General features: G+C 42.9%; 1 long non-coding RNA gene across 1 annotated transcript; it reads right to left on the reverse strand.

Moving 5' to 3' along the window:
• Positions 1-1,427: 1,427 nt before the first annotated feature.
• On the reverse strand, positions 1,428-2,623 carry LOC148997623 (uncharacterized). Its single transcript, XR_016147506.1, has 3 exons — positions 2,438-2,623; positions 2,127-2,288; positions 1,428-1,487 (listed from the first exon to the last, which is right to left on the reverse strand). It is a non-coding gene; the product is annotated as an uncharacterized LOC148997623 (long non-coding RNA).
• Between the last annotated feature and the right edge of the window lie 16,159 nt (positions 2,624-18,782).

Raw genomic sequence — 18,782 nt, forward strand, 5'->3', positions numbered from 1 at the left:
TTTTGATTGGTTGTGTCTTTGTGTTTTAGCTATCTTGTGTAGCTATCTTATTTTTAAGAGAATTGTGTGTAGTGTTTTGGAAAAAAAAAGTGTTTTATGCAATTGAAAACTGAGTCAAAAGCTGAGAAATAACGTATGGTTTGAAGATTTGGCATATAGTTTTGCACTTTGAGTGAGAGGTTTCAAAAATCATGTGACATGAAAAGATTTTGTGTGTAGGCAGTTGGTAAAAACTGTAACATGCTTTTGATTTAGGCTTTTTTCACGGTAACCTTTTTGTCTTTTGCAGTTGTTTTACTGTATTTTCACAGTATGCAAAACAGTGCTGAAGACATTCAATACTATATAATATTCGGTAACAATATGCATTTTACATTCCCGTTACCCATGTACATACTATATACTAATTATAGTAAATACAATCACTGGGTAATAACTATGTTCTAACCCTGAACCTACCACTAGCCCATGTACTTTCTAGGTAAGTATACTGTAAGTACTGTACAGTACTGTAAAAGGAAGCGTTAACCTATATTCAGTACAATTCTATACTTGCAGTGCTTACAGTACACAATTTATTCACCTTGTCATTATTATACTTTTTAACGTAATTGCAAAAACAAAATTACTTAGTTGCGATACATTTCTTTTTGGTAACTGCGTGTTTTGGATTCTGTTCTTAATTTTTTTTTTTTTATGTATTGTCTAACAAATGATCTGTAGTGATCATAATAATGATTATTCCTCCTCATCATTATGGTATTCCTCCTCATAATCTGCTTCTTCCATGTCACTAAACAGGTTTCAATTGGCTTTATGCCCAGCTGCACTACTTCCTGAACTTCAGTCAGCTCCTTGTTTCCTGTCTGCCATTATTGGCCAAATTGATTAATTCAGGTGTGCTTGACCTCAGTAGTCACGGCAACAATAATCAGACACACCTAAATTAATCAATTTGGCCAATAATGGCAGACCGGAAATAAGGAGCTGGCTTAAGTTCAGGAAGTAGTGCAGCTGGGCATAAAGCCCATTGTTATACAGCACCCTACAGTTCAACTAATGAAAGTTACTATACCTCACAGTACAGTACTTTAATTAATGCAATTACATTCCATCACTGACTGGTTTAAGAGGCATGCATGTACACATTTCTATGCATGTGAAAGAAGAGGTTACACTTTGGTTTTATTTATATGGTGATAAATAGCAGATTTTATTACATGCTTTATATTCATAGTTAAGGCTATTGTCCAAGTATGAAAGGTGTTACAGTCTTGTAGATTACAGTCCATCATCAGAAATGTCATCGTCACTGTCGTACTCATCAGATGATGCATTGTCCAAAAAGCTGATGTTCTCTGCTCCAGACAAAACTTGGAGGTAACAGTCTATTGCTTGCACCTTCATTTCTCTGATTTGATGCCACTTTCTGAGGATGATGCTGTGCAGACCTTTCAAACCCTCTCCACTTAGATCACATTGCGAATCTTAAAAGAGGAACACAAGAATATAATACCAGCCTTAGAAACATTATAAACAGTCATCATTGTTGTGTGTATATTTATTAGGGCCTCCTAATAGCAATCTTTTGTCGGTGCAACCCTATGGCTATAGCCTGGTTGCAACCAGACCATTCATTCATAATTGAGTTATGGTCTGGCAAAGCATCATAGACAAATCATTTTCATTCCAGAGGGGCGTCACCAACGGACATCGCGGATAGACCTAAAACCAATCAGAGTGATGAAGGAGATGACGTATGCAGAGCGGCGGAGAAACATCTCCGAGTGTTGTTCTTTGCTCGGTTTTTAACACAAAGGAAACGTTCAAAGCGCTTAAAACAGACACGATAGCTGATTCGAACGAGTGATTTGACAGCGGCACCCAACTTTATAATGTAGGCTACAAAATCTGCTTCAAAATCCTAGCACTGTTGTCATCGTGTAAAGCCCGCCCCAACGTTTCTGATTGGTACCGCGATTTCGACGGATTGGAAATGAGCTTGAATGAGCTCTTTGCCGGAATAACTTTCAGAGCAAATCTAAATTTGCCGGAAGTTGTATGGGTTTTCCCAGGCTACTATGGTTATGTAATTTATTACAAATACATAATATAGAGTGTCTCACTTGAAAATAAGCAGGACAGCTCTCTGAGGGTATCAGAACGAGCTGAGGGAGATTTCCAATGGTGGTCCATCTCTGCAACAAGAATCTTCTGCTCCTCCTCAAGCCTCCTTACTGACATGATGATGTCAAAAGCTCTTCTCTTTGTCCTTAGATCGACAGAGTCTGGAATGCATTTATGATAAATAAACAAATCATTAGTATTAAACATCAACCTTCAAAGACCCTCTAAAATAGAATGGGGTTGCTGAATAACATTTGAAGTCATTATGTATCAGATTTGTCAGTAGCAGTCAACAGTCTAGTGTACATACCACTGTGTGGGAGCTGCCATGGCCAAGCTGTCTCACCAGACAAAATGGTGTCTAGGCAAAGAGTTTCTGTGATTGGAACCATTCTGTTGTATTTCTCCACAACAGATGTCAGGATTCCCTTCTCCTCCCTGATCTTGCGGCGGATTCTGGCTCGACCTTTGTTGCCATCGTTATCTTTATAGAGACGCTGGGATGTTATAACATATGTTAAACATATGAACATATGTTTTTTTTTTTTTTTTAATTATGATCAATTTGTATTGACTGAGATTGTAATAGATCAATGGCAATGAAGATAAATCCAAGATAAAACAATAATGGAAAAAAAATGGAAAATAAAAAAAAGGCATAATTTAAATAATAAAGCTTATGAGCTTAACTATTGTGAAAATTATACATGTTGTACACAAACCAGAACTTACCACAATGGGAAAGAGCCTTATCCACCACGTAAGTTGTTGGAGGCAATGGTTGGAAGAATCCAGCAGTCATGGCATCTCTGTTGTGAAGAACATGTCTGGTGTGCATGCTGACGTCACATTCAGCACAGAAGAAGGGACGTGGTCTACAGTCACAACACCGGACAGCCGCTGGATTGCTCCCACACTGTTGGCAGATGTGTGTTGCCACATGTTCCCTTTCCGCAGCCGTGTTTACCAGGCGGGGTCTCTCTGCCCTCCACCTCTCTGAAAAGAGACTTTGTCTTTTGCTCCAGTTTGAGGAAGCCAGAAGAGGATCTCTTGGGGTTTCAAGAGGTGATGCTTCATCACCAGAGAATTCACTTAGTGAGTGTTGGAGATCTTGTAGAAAACACTCTGTAAATGGTATGGAATATTAAAAAAATTCATTCCATGTATGTGTATATATATATATATATATATATATATTTTTTTTTTTTTTACAATATTAAAGTGTACTCAATTTGGCTGTGAAAGGATCAGTATTCTACCAAAGTTTAAAGTAGAAACATTTATTTACATTCTAACCCACTGTCATAAATGTCATGAATATCATATATATATATTAAGCAGTTTCAGTGGCAAACGGTTCCGTATGGCATAACAGAGGACTAGAAGGTAAGCATTATGTGAATGCTTGACTAAAGAGATGCGTCTTTAATCTAGTTTTAAACTGTGTCAGCGAGTCAGAGGCTCGGACCGTATCGGGAAGGCTATTCCAGAGTTTTGGAGCTAAATGCGAGAACGCCCTCCCTCCTTTACTGGACTTCGATATCCTAGGAATGACCAGAAGCCTTGAATTTAGTGATCTTAAGGAACGCGGTGGATTGTAGGGCGAAAGAAGGTCCGTTAAGTACATAGGAGCTAAACCATTTAGGGCTTTATAGGTCAGTAGTAGTATTTTGTATTTGATGCGGAACTTAATAGGTAACCAGTGTAGAGATGATAAAATCGGTGTTATATGATCATATTTTCTTGACCTAGTAAGAACTCTAGCAGCTGCATTTTGTACTAACTGTAGCTTGTTTATTGAGGATGCAGGACAACCGGCTAATAAAGCATTACAGTAATCTAGTCTCGAGGTCATGAATGCGTGAACTAATTTTTCAGCATCAGAAATAGATAGCATGTTACGTAGCTTAGCAATGTTTCTAAGGTGGAAAAAGGCTGTTCTTGTAACATATGAAATATGATGTTCGAAAGACAAGTTGCGATCTAGTATAACACCCAGGTCTTTTACTGTAGTGGATAAAGTAACAGGACATCCGTCTATATTAAAGTTGTATTGCGAGAGGTTTTGAGAGTAGTTTTTTGGACCAATAAGTAATACCTCCGTTTTATCTGAATTTTATAGCAGGAAATTACGCGTCATCCAGCATTTTATATCTTTGAGACACTCTGTCATTCTAGATGAGTTAGTGTTTTCATCTGGTCGCGATGAAATATATAATTGAGTGTCGTCAGCATAACAGTGGAAATTAATTCCATGTTTTCTTATAATATTACCAAGTGGCAGCATATATATTGAGAATAGCAGAGGGCCTAAAACCGATCCTTGCGGTACTCCATAGTCTACTGACGTTATCTTTGATTTTTTCCCATTTAAACAGACAAAATGAGAACGGTCCGATAAGTACGATCTAAACCAGCTTAATGCCTGTCCCTGAACACCAGTGAAGTTTTGTAGTCGATCCAAGAGTATTTTATGATCTATGGTGTCGAACGCAGCGCTAAGATCAAGTAGGACTAGTATTGAAATACAGCCTTGGTCAGAAGCTAAATTGAGCGGACACTACTTTTTCAAGTATTTTGGACATAAATGGAAGATTTGAAATGGGTCTGTAATTTGCCAAGTTATTTGGATCTAATTGCGGTTTCTTAATGAGCGGTTTTATTACTGCCAGCTTGAATATTTTTGGAACATGTCCTAAAGATAAAGACGAGTTAATAATATTGAGGAGAGGCTCTTCCACTGCAGGTAATAGTTCTTTCAGTAGTTTAGTGGGTATTGGATGTAATAAACATGTTGTTGGTTTAGATGCAATGTTAAGTTTATTTAGCTCCTCCTGTCCTATCGTTATAAAGCGGTTTAGTTGTTCTAGAGGGGCCATAATTGAAGCTGAATCATAAGACACCATAGAGGATTGTACATTTATAATTGTGATTCGGATGCTTTCTATTTTCGCATTGAAGTAATTCATAAAATCATTACTACTAAACTGTAACGGTATATTTTGCTCTGGTGATGTCTGTTTATTTGTTAGTCTAGCCACGGTGTTAAATAAAAACCTTGGGTTATTTTGGTTATTTTCGATTAGTTTGTGGAGATGCTCAGCCCTGGCTGTTTTTAGGGCCTTTTTATAACGTGACATACTGTCTTTCCACGCGATTCTAAAGAGCTCTAAATTAGTTTGTTTCCATTTACGCTCTAAGTTGCGAGTTTCTCTCTTGATAGCATGCGTAGCACTGTTGTACCATGGTGCTTTAATTTTCTCTCGAACCTTTTTTAATCTAATTGGCGCAACAATATCTAATGTACTAGTAAGAATGGTGCTTAAACTGCTAGTCATTTCCTCTAATTCATCTGTTTGTTTGGGTTCACTTAGCAGCTTAGATAGATCAGGTAAGCTATTTGAAAATCCATCTATAGTGGTTGGAAGGATTGTTCTGCCTGGTCTATAACGTGGCGCAACATGACATATTTCAGCAGTACGTATTATGCAAGTCACCATGTAATGATCAGTGACATCATCGCTTTGCGGTATAATATCTATATCAGTTGGATCGGTTCCATATGATAGAATTAAATCTAGTGTATGATTTAGACAATGAGTGGGACCACTGACGTTTTGTTTGACCCCAAAGGAGTTTAATAAATCTGTAAACGCAGCCCCTAAAGCATCATTTGTATTATCTACGTGTATGTTAAAATCTCCAGCAATTATTGCTTTATCGACATTCACCAATAGATCTGAGAGAAAGTCTGCAAACTCTTTTAGGAATTCAGCATATGGCCCTGGAGGTCTATATACAGTAGCCAGGGCTAGAGATAATATGGATTTCCTTCTTACATCTAAGAGCGTAACATTTAGCACAAGTACTTCAAATGTATTAAACCTGTGACCTGTTTTCTGAGTAATATTAAAAATATCTTTATAGATTGTTGCAACACCGCCGCCACGACCGATCAGACGAGGCTCATGTTTATAACAGTATCCGAAATACTCATTTGGTTTAAGCCAGGTTTCAGTAAGGCACAGAACATCGAAGTTATTATCTGTGACCATTTCATTTACAATAACCGCCTTAGGTGTGAGCGATCTAATGTTTAGAAGACCTAGCTTTAGAAATTGTTTTTGTTCACTGATATTTTGATTTTCTGGTTTGATTACAATAAGATTTTTGCTAGATCCTGCACTAGATTTATTGTTTGGCTTCACTAAACGAGGAATAGACACAGTTTCTATATAATGTTCCACACTATGCATATTAGTTAAGTTTGGACCGCAAAGGCTGTGATTTGGACTTTGACTTACTAGTCATCTGGTGCATAACGTCTTGGAGATGTTGTCCGACAGCACAGCCGCTCCGATTCTGCTGGGATGGAGTCCATCTGCACGGTACAGCCTGGGTCTCTCCCAAAACAGATGCCAATTATTTACAAAGAGCAGCTTCTGTTCATTACACAATGACATTAACCATTCATTTAATGCAAATAGTCTACTGAACCTTTCCTGTCCTTGTCTGTACGTGGGAAGCAGTCCAGACACGATGATCGCTGCTTTAGGCGCTGTGCTGCGTACCGTCTCGATCAGGCTCCTGTAGTCCTTCTTCAGAACCTCCGTCTGCCGCAGCCTGATGTCGTTCGCTCCCGCGTGCAGCACAACAGCTCCGACACGCTCGTCACCATTCAGGATCTCGAGAACCTGTGCAGCGACATCAAGAACACGAGCACCAGGAAAGCAGTGAGTGCGCACCTTACCTTTCCCCCGAAGGCTCGCAAAGAGGGGAGAAGCGGTTCCGGGTGGAGATCTCGAAGACCGGGAGGGGCGGAGAGGCAGCTCTGGTCCTGGCTCGTGTCTTCCGCTGTGTGATCCATGGTCCATGTTGCTGTTTCGGTGCCGGAGTGAATGAAGCCCGAGATGATCGCGTCCTGGGCAGAGTAACATACGGAGTAGACGAAGTCGGACTCAAAGAGTTAACGTTACTAACCACTGATTTGTGAGCGTCGGCGCGTGATGCTTCAAGGGTTGAGCGCCGATCCAACAGCTCGGCTTGCCTCATTCGAATGTCTGCCCTATCAACTTTCGATGGTACATTCGGCGCCTACCATGTTTACCACGGGTAACGGGGAATCAGGGTTCGATTCCGGAGAGGGAGCCTGAGAAACGGCTACCACATCCAAGGAAGGCAGCAGGCGCTGACGAAACTACAGCAGGTAGTGACGAAAAATAACAATACAGGTCTCTTTCGAGGCCCTGTAATTGGAATGAGCATATCCTAAACCCATGGACGAGGACCCATTGGAGGGCAAGTCTGGTGCCAGCAGCCGCTGTAATTCCAGCTACAATAGTGTATACTAAAGTTGCTGCAGTTAAAAAGCTCGTAGTTGGATGTCGGATGCCCTAAACTGGGTGTCCGGTCCTTGGGGCCCGAAGCGTTTACTTTGAAAAAATTAGAGTGTTCAAAGCAGGCCGCCCGTCGTCACTGAATACCGCAGCTAGGAATAATGGAATAGGACTCCGGTTCTATTTTGTGGGTTTCTGGAACCCGGGGCCATGATTGAGAGGGACGGCCGGGGGCATTCGTATTGCGCCGCTAGAGGTGAAATTCTTGGACCGGCGCAAGACGGACGAGAGCGAAAGCATTAGCCAAGAATGTTTTCATTAATCAAGAACAAAAGTCGAAGGTTCGAAGACGATCAGATACCGTCTTAGTTCCAACTGTAAACGATGCTGACCCGCGATCCGGCGGCGTTATTCCCATGACCCGCCATCGTATAAGGGAGGGATTGCACAATTGAAACTTACAAGATTTGATGGTAACTACTTTTTGCCAATGGCAACCCCTGTTGGGGATCCCTGATTGACTGGAACTATTGAGTGCCTGGGGAGGCCTCCACCTGGTTGATAACCATGAGAGGTGGTCTTGCTCCTCCCTGCCTGCACTACGATATAAGACGGTGCTTCCCTCTAAGCCCGTTGGCCCCACTAGATCCCTTGTCTGTATAGTGAGAGGAATATAACAGGACCTTACTGGAAAACCGCACTAGGCAGACACCTCTGGTGTACGGGAACCAGGGAGAGCACCTCTCCCTCGGTATATGGCTGTTAGGGTGTCCTGGCGGATTGGATGATGATGCACCAGGGAAGGCCGATGTCCAGTCATTGACCATGAGGGACATCCTGCTCCTTCCCGCTCTGCGTATCGACGGCCACCTGAGGATTTGATGTCGGTTAATTCTGGCATCATACAGGCTGGTAGGTCTCCCTGTATAAAAAGCTACCCAGTGGAAGCCTCTGGATCGGGTGACCACAGTATGGCTAGATCCCCTCATGGTCTCGGAGCCAGGGATCATGGTGGTGGCTCAACAGTTTTACGAAATTATGCTACGGAATTTGGTTTACGAGAGTGCTTGGTTGCCCTGACTCGCCTTATAGTAGGGCAGTCAACGGTAACCGAGAGCGCAAACACAGTAACAGGCCAACTCGGCGGTTCAAGCCCCAACCCCGGGGAGCAATAAAGTGCTCGGAATGTACAGCTAGTTTTGGAACCAGGAGAGCGCTGAGTATACACGAACTGCACGTCCACCCAGATATTCGCAATCGGAAAAGGATCAAGGAAGTGAGAAAGGGGGAAGGTTCTGGTAGAAACCAGACGGAAGAGGAGGCAGGAGCCCAGACTACCTTGAGGGACTGTGAGGAAGTAGCCCCTCCCGGGGCAGCTCAAGTGGGACTTACGAGTCCTGCAATGAGCAGTGAAGCACCGTTTGAGCCTGTTGCGAGTTCATCGATCCTTCCTAGACAGCCGAACTTGCCAGAGGGAGGCCTCCTTCGTCTGCTTAAAGAGGTGGCCCGCAAAATGGTGAGCGAGGTGGAAGGCGATGGCACGGAGGACATCCACGTAATAAGAGCTTGTCTGGAAGGCAGCGACCAGTTACCCGAGCTGGTTGAAGCGGCAACGCAAAGGATGCTCCGGGGCTGTAACCCTAGAGTGAGAGTCATTCCCACAAAGCGGCACGGAAGGGCAATACCAGTGTCAAGGGCAGTCAGGTGGCGCCAACATAAATCGCTCGCCAAATGTCGCGCATTTCACACCGGTCAGTCCCTCTTTAAAAAGGACCGAGCCCGCCTAGTAAAATCAATCTTGGACGGTGGCAAGGTGGAGATCTGTCCAGTTCCAATAGAAACAGTTTATAACACGTTTCGGGCAAAATGGGACTCACCAGCTCCCTTCGGCGGGCTCGGTCGATTCGACGTAAGGGTGGGTGCTGATAATACTCACCTACTGGGAAGCATCTCTCAAGGCGTGATCCAACAAAGCCTACAGAAAGTATCGAATGCATCCGCACCAGGCCCAGACAGGATCGGGAAACGGGACATTCTCAATTGGGACCCTAGGTGCGAGACCCTCACTTGTCTGTTCAACATGTGGTGATTCACAGGTGTCATACCAACTAGTCTGAAGAAAAGTCGTACGGTGCTAATCCCTAAGATTTCAGACCCAGGAGCGGTGATGGAGATTGGTAGCTGGAGACCGATCACCATCGGGTCTATGATCTTGAGGCTTTTTACCAGTGTGGTTAATAAGCGAGCCCAACAAGCATGCCCGATCCACCCTAGACAAAGGGGGTTTCGCCCCGGGTGTGCGGAGAATATAGAGGTGCTGCAAGGCCTTATCCGCCACTGCAAAGAAGAGCGGAGCCAGCTTGCAGTAGTATTCGTCGACTTTGCACAGGCTTTTGACACCGTCTCACATGAGCACATCCTGTCAGCTCTTGGGCGGATGAACGTGGATCCACATATGGTAGAAGTAATCCAGCAAATCTACACGGACAGTACGACATTTGTCGAGGTCGGAGGTGAGAACCCCTGATATTACAGTGAGGGTTGGTGTTAAGCAGGGAGACCCACTGTCACCCCTGCTTTTCAACCTAGCCATGGACCCCCTCATCCAAGGCCTTGAATGCTATGGCAAAGGATACACTGTCGCAGGTCTTACAGTAACTTCCCTTGCTTTCGCTGATGACCTTGTGCTGATTGGAGGATCATGGAGTGATATGGCACAGAACCTGCGGCTTCTGGACGAATTCTTTCAGACCACCTCCTTGCGGGTTAATCCGAGGAAGTGTTACAGCTTCCTTGTCAGGCCCTGCAGTGGTGCATTCACGGTGAACGACTGCGCCCCATGGGGTCTGGGGGCATGGCCCTGCAGCAAACAAGTATTGCCGACACAATCAAATACTTGGGTGTGAAATTCAACCCCTGGGGAGGGGTTGAAAAGTCTGACCTGGGGGTGGCTCTTGACCAATGGTACCTGAAAATCGGGAAATCACTACTTAAACCCTCACAAAGGGTGGTCCTCCTAAATCAGTATATCATACCCCGGATTTTCTACCAAGCTGACCTCTGTGAGGTTAGTGACAGTGTACTCCAGAGCCTCAATAGGACTATCAGGAAATTTGTGAAGAAGTGGCTCCACCTTCCACAGAGTACCTGTGACGGGCTAATTTATGCGGCGGGACGGCGGCCTGGGAATCTGCAAGCTCTCTCGACAAATCCCATCAATCCAGGTGAAGAGGCTTTACAGCCTTTATCACGCTGCAGACGAGTTGGTTTGGATCATGATGGATAACTCTCGTATGAGATCCAAGTTTAAGGGGGCGTGGCGGAGAGCCGGTGGAAAGGAGGACTCCCTCCCACCTCTGGGTGTGGAGGATTTGAACGCAAGAGGAGACACCACCGACTCGTTGACTAGCCACCACCGGGTGTGCCCAGTCCCGAGTGACTGGAGAAAGGACGAATTCCTTAGATGGGCAGGCCTTCCAACTCAAGGAGTGGGGATACTTGGCTTTCATAATTCTGTTGCCAGCAACGGATGGTTGGGTAATCCCATCGGGTTTACCCAGAGATTGTATAAAGCAGCCCTTCAGGTCCGAACGTGCGTTTACCCCACTCAAGAGTTTCTACACAGAGGCAGGGCCAAGGCGGGGGCGGCCTGCAGGCGCTGCTCATATAGGTCGGCGTCCTGTTCGCACATCTTAGGGCAATGCCCGACTATGCAGGAAGCCAGGATTGCTCGGCACTCCAAACTGTGCCGTCTCCTCGGAGCTGAGGCTGAGCTCCATGTATGGGAAGTCCACTGGGAATGGGAGTTCAGAACCCTCCAGGGGGAGCTGCGACGACTTGACCTGGTGCTCATCCGTGATTCTAAAGCCTTGGCCATTGATCTAACGGTGCGTTACGAGTATGCTCCTGACTCCCTCACCAGGGCTGCGCAGGAGAAACTTGATTACTACGGTCCCCACAGCGAGGTAATTGGGCGAGAGTTGGGTGTTGACGAGGTGGAGGTCATTGGGTTTCCCTTAGGGGCAAGGGGCCTATGGCCTACCAGAAACTACAGGACGTTGACGGCAATCGGACTCAGTCGGGCAAGGGTTAAGTCCTTCAGCGGATTGATGAGTCGGAGAACCCTTCTCTACTCGTTGGATTTGTTGAGGGCTTTTCAACTGTCCCTGAGAGCCTAAAAGTGTGCTGTGGATCAGTGAGGGCGGCCAGGAAAAATTTAAAGTAGTGTGGTGGGTCAGGCATCCCATCATTATTACTTACTGACGGTTCGGTCAAAGAGAATTATACCGTCAACATAACAAGCCTGCTGGCTGGGCGCAGCTGGGAAGCTGGGGCGGACTCAACCAGTCCTCCCGGCGTCAATTTAGCTCCGTCCCTTGTTGTCTCGAACTACCTTGATGTGGCTTCACAGCAGTGGTGATCACTCCTCCGCAGTGTTGGGGAAAGTTACTTTTAAAAGTAATGCATTACAATATTTAGTTACTCCCCAAAAAAGTAACTAATTGCGTTACTTAGTTACTTTTTATGGAAAGTAATGTGTTGCGTTACTTTTGAGTTACTTTTGCGTTTCTTTTTCTTACCTGGCTGAGGCTTGATCTCTCTCAGGTCTTACAGGTGTTTTTTCGACAGAGAAGTTATTGTACTAGTGTTTAAAGCAGTAATATATTCAACAACAGCCTATATAAGCACCTTAATGTTCTTTTAAAAACACAAATATATTGAATAATAATATAGAGTAATATTATATTCGGAGACCTTAAAGTTCTTTTAAAAACACATATATATTGAATAATAATATAGAATAATATTATATTTGGAGAACTTCCTGATCCCAGAGCTATGCATGCTATATAAAATATCAATAAACATTACAGATTATGGAAAGTAATGTGTTTTTTACTTTTGTACTTTTTGTGTGGGTAGACTATATAAAGTGAATTCACCATCCATTGTAATAATAAGGAGTGTAATACTAGCAAATTGCCATTATGAAATAAGTTATATTGGGGTAAAAGACATATCTCAAACATTTAAAATGTTTTATTAACTTTATAGAGGACAATAAGATGATACTTGAGAACAAACAACCTCACCAATTAAACAGATCTGTCAGCTTTCTATTAAGTGTCCTCAAAACAAAATTATTTTATGCACAAAGTCAGATCACTTCTGCAATACAATGCAAAAAAAATGTAGTCAATGTAATATTAGAGTATTATCTTAATAAGAGTTCACTACTTCATCTGGGTTTTATTTTCAAAGTAACTATTGTAGCGCAGCAGGAGTAGTTTCTCAAAACCCTGCTCTGTGAGACGGTTTCATTAACTTATTAGAGAACAATAAGATGATACTTATGAACAAACATCACCAATTAAACAGATGTGTCAGCTTTCTATTAAGTGTCCTCAAAACAAAATTATTTTATCCAAAAAAAAAAGTTTAGATCACATCTGGAATACAATGCAAAAAATGTATTCAATGTAATGTTAAGTATCGTCTTAAGAGGTCACTATTTCATCGGGGTTTTATTTTCAAAGTAATGATTGTAGCGCAGCAGGAGAAGTTTCTCAAAACGCTGGTCTGTGAGACGGTTCCTTTTTGGGGTGAGGATGAGACTTCCAATACTAAACAGCCTCTCAACTGGTGCACTGGAAGGTGTTGCTGTGTTGGCTTTCAAAAAGATCTTCGAAATCATGTAAATTTCCCATATTAGCTGATTTCAGGTATTCACATATCTCCACGTCCACAGTAATTGCTTGGTCGTCATGTTGATTCTCATCTTCAGGAAATGCAAAGAAGTCATTTTCATGGTCTCTGCTTTCAGGAGACTGCAGTGGCCCTTTCTGTGGTATCTCAATGGTGAGAGCACGACACTGTGCTGCCAGAATCATCTTGATGTTGTCTTTTCTTGTTTCATCCCTCAGCCACCGCAGCTTGAATTTTGGCAGGGTTACCGCAGCAATCAAAGCTTCATCGCTGTCAAGGATGGAGCTAAAGCGTGTCTTGATAGCCTGCAAGAGAATTTTAGATGAGTTACACAGTTAATACTCTAATAGACATTAATTCATAACAGAATAATACAATTTATGTCAGGAAAATTTTTGAATTAAGAACTAAAATAAAAAAAAGTAGAAATAAACGTAAAGGTTGTATCAGAACTGCTTGATAGCTATATTGAACTCATTTCATAGTTGATGAACTACACTATTATACTGAACCAAACGAAATAAACGCTGAACTGATTTGAACTGTCTAATAATTACTATTTACTTTTTTTCTTTTTAGAGCTGCTTTACAGCTAAACTGAATTCTGTTATTATTGCATTATTCAGCTAAATTGCATTATTGAATCATTGTTTTCCTTGTATCCATGTAAATCTGCTTTGAAACAATCTATATTGTATAAAGTGCTATAAAAATACAGAAAAACTCCATCAGGTGACCAAATGGAGAAAAAAAAAAAAAAACATTGGGAGAACCCAGGCTTAGTTGGGGCCCAGTTTTTCTCTGGCATTTATGAACTAGAGGCCAGATTTAACTGTAAAATTAAAATATTATATGAATGCCTGGTTGAAGAGATGTGTCTTTAATCTAGTTTTAAACTAGATTATTAAATAATAATAATAATAAGACCATATTGAACAGAATTACCTGAACTATGAGGTCTGGGAGGTCAGCCATCATATGAGAGAGGTCTTCTTTCAGTGCCAAGATTTTGGTCATCAGGATTTCAAGGGTAGGTTGAAGGATGCCATAGAAACATTCATCTTCACCTTGAAGTATATCCAGTGCCATACAGACAGGCTTCAGAACCTTGCAATATTCTTTAAGGAACTGATACTCTCTCTCCGTAATGCATCTGATGTCCAGGCGAGTGCAAAGTTGATTGAGGTCAACTAAGTGCATGTCTGTGACTCTGCTAAGAGCATCATAAAACGAGTTCCACCTTGTAGATGAAGGGACCAGCAACTTTCTTTTGCTAAATTCTTCCAGGCTCTCTGATGCCACAGTCGATCGACTAACTTTAGACCACAAAGCTGAACATTTTCCAGTTGCACTTCTGTACAGTGCTTTGCAATCTGCCTTCGCCGTCAAAAATTTAACTATGTCGTTTGTGCATATAAGGTTAAGGGTATGCGATGCACACCGGTGATGTGGAGGGAGAACGTACCGTTCGCTGGACTCAACGTCATCTCGTAAAACTGCGTGCAAGTCCGTAAAACTGACCTCGTCTTCATCATTCTCTGTTTCGTTATCATCTTCAGCTTGAAACATTCTAAATGCCTTAACGAAGTTCGAGCCATTGTCAGTGACCGTGGCAGTTATCTTACCACAAAGAGCAAATGAGCTGTGAATTTGCTCTAACTCTGCTGCGATGGTATCGTACGTGTGTCTCCCACGAAATCGTCTGCAGGCGATTGCAGCTTTTTTACGATGCAGAGTAGCGGGATCTATCCAGTGTACTGTAATGCCAAGAAAACTTTTATTCTGAGCAGTCCATAGATCTGCAGTGGTTGAAACATATTCCAAATCGGCAAAAGACTTCTTTAGTTCGGTCTCCATTTCCATATATGCATTGTCCAAAAAACTTGCAAAAGTTTTACGATCGGGCAGCACGGCTCCCGGCTTTTCCCCTGTCACAGGGATTTTGCTGACGATATTTCTAAAAGTGGGCGCCTCCACAGTAGACAGCGGCTGCATCTCCTCAACAATAAAAGCAGCAACCAATTTGTTGAGTTCAGTGGAACTAATTGTTTTAGCTGGTGATGATGAACTGAAATCAAGCTTTTGTTGTTTAGCTTGAGGCGGGGATGCAGGTATCATTCGCCGGCGCTCTCTCTTCCAACTCTGCAGTGCTGTGCTTTGCGTGCAGATGGTTTTTTAAATTTGATGTGGTGTTTTTTGTTTTTTGTGTGTGTGTGTGTATGTGTGTACTGTCACTTTAAGAGCTGCATGGATCCAATAGGTGGTTTGCAGTCACGTGATTGTGTTGACGCGCGGAATGCAGATGGGGGGCAAGGAGTGAAGAGCGCAATGGACGCTATTACAAGAGAAATATATCAACAGAAAATTGAGACATATGTTGGACGTGATCCTTACGTTATGAAGAGGACCGATTTTCAACTGAATTGAGAGATTTGCCTGCCATCGAGGCTGTAGATATCGGCAACTAATGGCGCTTTTCCACTGCATAGTACGGTTCGGTACGGCTCACTTGTGGTGCTTTTCCACTGCATGGTACGGTACAGTACGGTTCGCTTCAGGTCGCTTTAAATGGTACCTGGTCTGTTGAGGTTCCAAGCGCACCGTACCGGTACTAAAATGTGACGTGAAACACTGCAGATCACTGATTGGTCAGACAGAATCGTCATTCCCTGTGTCACTACTAGCGTCATTGGATTTGCGACACGAGACACTTTTTTAGCAGTATTTTTGTTTTGCTGCCATCAGCCTCATTTTAAACACATTTTTCCGTCTAGCAGTTAAAAACAACCACATACCGAGAATCAGGAACACCATCCCCTCGATAGTCTCCATTGTTCCTGTGTTGTGGGTTTGAAAATGTGGCGCATTTAAGATGATGTCATGGCAGTAGAGGCGCGCGCAAATAACGATCAGTCCCACACACTTTGAAGGGGTACTACTGCAGTGGAAACGCAAAGCGATCCGAACTGTTCCGCGCTGAGTCGAAGCGTACTGAGCCGAACCGTACCGTACTATGCAGTGGAAAAGCGCCATAACTCGTCTTACAGACATACTTTGACTTTACGAAGTTCGGAAACTAGTCTGGTACGTTTCACAAACAGCCACTTAAGTGTATTTAAATACCTGAATAATGTAATTATAAGCCACATAAATAATGTATTATCTCACATTTGATGAAGTGATCACTGCGCACACACACACACACACACACACTCACTGGCATTTTCCCATTTGGCTTTTCCCGACCGCAGACGAGGGTTTGCAAAGCATTTTTCCCGGTGTTTTTCTGTCAATTTCTTGTATTTTCCCCCCTTATGAACAACAACTTTGGCCACACGATAAAAACTCCTTGTGGTTTGATCGATCTGAGCAACCGTAAACGACGCCAAACATAGGCATTTTGAGTGTGTTATAGTGCTTCCTAAATATAGAAAATCACTTCCTGCCCTCCATCTGCGTTTCGCGCCATGGCAACACAGTGGCGTGACGTCACGTGAAAACAAGCTATATACTGTTACACATGTGTGCAGCACACAAAACAGTGTGCAAGTCATCTCGTGCTTGAAGGGTTTAAAGAGCCCCTATCATAGCATTTGAAATGTTCCTATTTTTGTTTTAGGAGTTCCCAAAAACAGTTTAACATGCATGCAAGGATAAACACTTATTTGTCGTATAATATGCATTTATTTTTAACTGATTTGCTCACAGACTCCCAAATGATTCGTACAACGACTCGTTTTTCCAAACCACTCTAGCGTGACACTAATCGGCGGTGATTGGTCAGATGACAGACCCATAAACATATTGATAAAGCACTACAGTACTACAAGACGCTCTATTCTTTGACAACTCCAATAACAGCGACAAACATTTCACATATTTAAAAAAAATTGACATTGGAGACCTAGAAGCTGCGCTGAACGTAACTTACACACGCGCCCGCACACACACACATACTGCCTCGCGCTCTGACGCAACAAAACCGTTCAAAACCCATAAAAGCAACAATTATTAATAATACTTACAGGTTGTGATTCGGAGGAGGAAGCTGATCCATATACACTGGGTAAGTAAGTTACTGAGCCCTCCTTCAGGAACAACCGCTTGTGAATGCACATTTGAATTCATTTATGTTTTTGAACTAACATTATTTGTCAATAAAATGATGAGAACACAATCGGGCTATAGTGTTGATATGAACTCTAACCACCGATTCTTCACATGCTCGTCCCTGGTAAATGAAAACAAAGTGGCTGAACTATCTCTGCATAGTAGAACACAGCGTCTTCTCGACATGATGCTATGATGAAGTGTTTGAGTGTGTAGACTTCGAGTTTACACTTCCGTCTGCGCGCGCAGTAACTGGGCGTGGCCAGTATGTATCTACGTCACGATGTAACAGCTAATGACTCGTTTCAAAAACAATTCATTTAATAGACTCACTGTTAAAAGACCATAACTTTATATACGGTGCACTTTCAGATTTTCATTCCCTTAGAGCTATATTCCACACCATATGAACAGTCATTTTCAAAAATCCATGATAGGGGCTCTTTAGAGTCATTGAAATGCTCACAAAGGAATCAATTCGTTTTATAACGACTGTCTGATTCCTGACCTCAAGATTTTCGATTCCCAACCCTACAGTTGAGTGAGGCATGCGTTAATGATTGTGGTATCCTTACAGGAGTGTTAACCTTCTCTCTGTCTCTGTAGCGGCAATGAACTTCTCCACCTCCAGCAGTGAGAGCAGCTGCGGTACACCAATGACGTACATCAATGACAAGCCTCCGTTCACCAGCCACTTCCGCAAACCCAGAGTTCAGTTTTTAGAGCTGGACAGTGAGTCCGGCGGCTCGTACAGGTACAGGAGGTGTCCTTCCTGCTTCATTGTAATAATAATAATAATAATAAGACCATATTGAACAGAATTACCTGAACTATGAGGTCTGGGAGGTCAGCCATCATATGAGAGAGGTCTTCTTTCAGTGCCAAGATTTTGGTCATCAGGATTTCAAGGGTAGGTTGAAGGATGCCATAGAAACATTCATCTTCACCTTGAAGTATATCCAGTGCCATACAGACAGGCTTCAGAACCTTGCAATATTCTTTAAGGAACTGATACTCTCTCTCCGTAATGCATCTGATGTCCAGGCGAGTGCAAAGTTGATTGAGGTCAACTAAGTGCATGTCTGTGATAGGGGTTTCATCAACTAGTCGACTAGTCGACTAGTCGACTGTCACAACCACTAGTTGGCGCTGTTGGCCTTAGTCGACTAGTCGGAAACAAAATTATGACATATATATAGATTTATTTTTTTTGTTAACTATCCCTTTAAATACAAGCGGCAGTACTATATACTATAAGCACTATAAGGCGCACCTTCAATGACCTATTTTAGAACATTTTTCAAATGTTTGACTGGGTTTGCGTTATGCATCCACTAGATGTGCTAAAGGGAATGCAGCGAGTGCGCGGCGTCGGAGGTGAGGCGTTTATTTAGTAAGCGTGAGCGCGCTGGGGCGGGCACGTAACTTACATTCGCAGCCTGCTGACAGCAGTGTCTGTTCGTGTGTGTGTGTGTGTGTGTGTGTTAGAGAGAGCGCTCGTGA

Source organism: Pimephales promelas, chromosome 2 (assembly GCF_988280905.1).
Source record: "Pimephales promelas chromosome 2, fPimPro1.hap1.1, whole genome shotgun sequence".
Taxonomy (NCBI): Eukaryota; Metazoa; Chordata; class Actinopteri; order Cypriniformes; family Leuciscidae; genus Pimephales; species Pimephales promelas.